At 45.1% G+C, this 3,318-nt stretch overlaps 1 long non-coding RNA gene across 1 annotated transcript in view; it reads right to left on the minus strand.

Moving 5' to 3' along the window:
- Positions 1-1,035: 1,035 nt before the first annotated feature.
- The window catches only part of LOC103606509, a 25,299-nt gene continuing 23,016 nt past the window's right edge, over positions 1,036-3,318 (minus strand). Inside the window, exon 4 of the long non-coding RNA XR_551896.1 lies at positions 1,036-1,109. This is a non-coding gene — a long non-coding RNA (uncharacterized LOC103606509). The remainder of the gene's footprint in view (positions 1,110-3,318) is intronic.

Genomic DNA, 3,318 nt, shown 5'->3' on the forward strand with positions numbered 1-3,318 from the left:
CCCCCCCCTCCCCTCTGTCCCTCTCCAATAATACTAGAATTAGCAGAGGTTTCGTGTTTAATTTTGTAACTGAGTTGTTGGGTGTGTGGGGTGGGAGGATGTAAGGAGGATTCCTGCTGGGGACCTGGGTAGATGGTCCATTGAGGGAAACAGGGATTAGAAGAAGATCCTTGTGAGGGAAAGATGAAAATCAGAACCACAGGAGAAGAATCTGGGTTGGAATCATGGACTTGTGAGTTATTCGACAAAAGAGGTACTAAACAGACTGTAGAATTTTTACCCCACAAAATAACACAGGCCCGTCCTTGCCTATACAGGTGAGGCAAAGACCTTGTTTGGAATCATGGACTTGTGAGTTATTCGACAAAAGAGGTACTAAACAGACTGTAGAGTTTTTACCCCACAAAATAACACAGGCCCGTCCTTGCCTATACAGGTGAGGCAAAGACCTTGTTCTGAACAGTGTGCGGGACAGATTTACAAAATGCTGCACTCTTAGTTCATGTGTGTGCCCCCCATGCTGCGGGGTCACACGAGCGTAGCTGTGCTAATCCAGTTGCTCACGCCCTGAGACTCGGGCACATCTCAAGCACGTCAGGCACACATGGGCACGTCTTAGAACAGAGGCTGCACACAGGAAGGACCAAGCAGCTGCAAGGGAAATAACCAAGGGCGATTGAGGGAAGGCCCCTTCCAGGATAACAAGCTGAGGTAAGACAACGAGCTTATTTCTGAATGAAACGTGCCTGTCACTGACCTTACCCTCTGGGTCCTCAGGGACACATGCCCCAAGTCCTTGGTGGAGATGGGTTCTTCAAAAGGAAACACAAATACCTGCATGGGTCTTTGAGAGCAGAGATGGAGCCACACTGGGGTGATGGCTTTCTCAGAACAGGGCAGAGGTGAGAACCGAGTCCCGGCGTGAAGTTGGCCCAGGCAACAACGCCTTCATTGGGCATCCTGGTTGGCAGTGGTGCCCTGATGGGTGAGGACATCAGGCCCATCAGACGCTGGAGCCTCAATATCAAGGGTCAGAGTCATCAGGGGGCTGGCTCCTCACCTCACTGTCAGCAAAAATGGACCACGTCACATTCGCATAAGAACCACACCTGGAAAGGTGAGAAATGGCAGATGTCACCTAGCACAGGAAGCACCGGGAAAACTACTCCAGGCAGACCCCCAGAGCTGTGCAGGAAGAACCTTAGCATCTAGAGTTTCCAGAGTTTATACAGGCAGAAATACTATTTGGTGACTTATTTTCTTCTTAATTTTACCCCTAGTCCAGTGTGACTTTGGAAATAGAAGTTATACTGAAAAACAGGGTTACACAAATAAAGAAAAAAGAAAAGAAATTTTATAACTCCCACCATTTACACGTGCATTAAAAAGTTTCCATATCCAAGAACTCCTCACAATGCAGATGCTTCTGAACTTTTTTCTAAGAAAATATTAAATAATAACCTTGCAGATCCCTGTCAACGAGACACTCACAGCAACTGTCGTGCTCTTAACCTCTCTTGTGGTCCTAGGGGCCTCTTTTGCTGCAGGACTATAAAGAAGAACGTGAGGGCTCCTGCTTTCTAATAGTCACAGTGATAAGGAAAGAAAGTTTTCTTGGAAAATTCAAGATAAACTTGAGACACAATGGCAGGCTCTGTTCTCACAGCTAATTGGAAAACCTGGATGGTACCCAGGTTTGAATGACGTAGAAGTAATTATTCCTTTCCCTTCACAGATAACTTTAGAAAAGGATCCCCTTAGATTCATGAACTTTTCACACTGCAGCATGAGAAACACAGGAATGTCGCTGTCTGCCCTGCCCAGACGAAGATCTATTCCCCCAAACTGAATGCATTTGTTTAAGCCTGTTTCAAAAAATAATAATAATTGATCATTTAGCTCACAATTTTCTTTTGGGGGGTGGGTGGACAAAATTCTATCAGATTACTGAGAAAATAATGGTATCCATCAAATAATCACATTGCTTTCTTGCTTTCTTTTTCTTTAAAAAAAAAAACAGAACTCATGCTGATTTTGCAACAGGAAGCCGGCCCACATGACAAATTAGTCAAGATGAAATGCAGTGGTTTGGCATTTCTGGGAACTTAATTCTCAGGTTTTGAAAAATCTGGGAAAAACAAGAAATCTCATTGTTAAAGTAGAGTAAGCACAGCAGCAACAACCACTTGTAAGAAAAGCTCATTTGCAAACAGGAAAGAACATTTCGAAACAGAAAGGTTGTCTGTAAAACAGCCATTTAAAATAAGTACATGGAGATGATCCAAACGCGGAGAGACAGACGCATAGCAAGGAGGGCCCAACAGCAGGAGTGCGGAGGCTGTGATCCTGCAGCTGACAGTCCTGTGCGGCTTTCGTCCTGTGCTTTATTATACCCCATGTCAGGACAAAGGTCCCCAGATTCCTCTGACCGAAATTTTAAACAGAATGTGGACAACAGACCAGGGTTAAAAAACAAAGGTAAAAATCTAAAGCAAAAGAGAATCAGAAAAGAGGAAACAATGTAAGGAAGAAGACATGAGAACAAGGGCACGAAGCCAAGCTCAGTGCGCTCATCTGTTCTGTTGCTTATGATAGATCACCTGAAACTGGCTGAAATTCATTTCCTACAGTTTAGAGGCCGGGAAGTCCACAGTCCAGGGGGCACATCTGCTGAGGGCCTTGTTGTGAGTGGTGACTCTCCACAGCAATGCAATGTGTCACATGGCAAATGGCTGAGCAGGAGAGAGCTAAGCTTTTCACTTGCCCTCCTTTTAAAGCCGTCAGGACCACACACATCAATCCATGAATGGATCAATCCATTCACAAGGGCACAGTCCACACAATCCAATCACCTCTTTAAGGCCTCACTTTTCAATTATCATAATAGGATTTCCCACCCTCTTCACACTGTTACAGTGGGTATTAAGTTTCCAATACATGAACCTTTAACCCATAGCAATCAGGAACACTCCAAGTCAGAGAGAAGAGACAGAAAGTTGCCAGAGTCAAGCTTGCTAACAGAGGACAATGCCAAAGAGGCCAAGGAACACCTTAATGTGGAGCTTTCAGACTTTTCCAAGGGCCCTCTAATGATGGAGAGTGGATTCATACCTTTGAAGACTCTGAAGGCACAGCTGGGAACAAACAGACATGAGGGCAGCATTATCATGTATCTAAGTGTCATACATTTTAAAGTTTAGTGGGCAAGTTGCATTTCATTTCATAGGGTAGCTTTGTTTTTCTCAATATAAAGATAGTGTAGGGGCCGGCCCGGTGGCGCACTGCTACAGTGCGCCGCTTGGGAGTGCGGCGGCGCTC

This window comes from Galeopterus variegatus, unplaced genomic scaffold (genome assembly GCF_000696425.1).
Source record: "Galeopterus variegatus unplaced genomic scaffold, G_variegatus-3.0.2 Scaffold6631, whole genome shotgun sequence".
Lineage (NCBI taxonomy): Eukaryota > Metazoa > Chordata > Mammalia > Dermoptera > Cynocephalidae > Galeopterus > Galeopterus variegatus.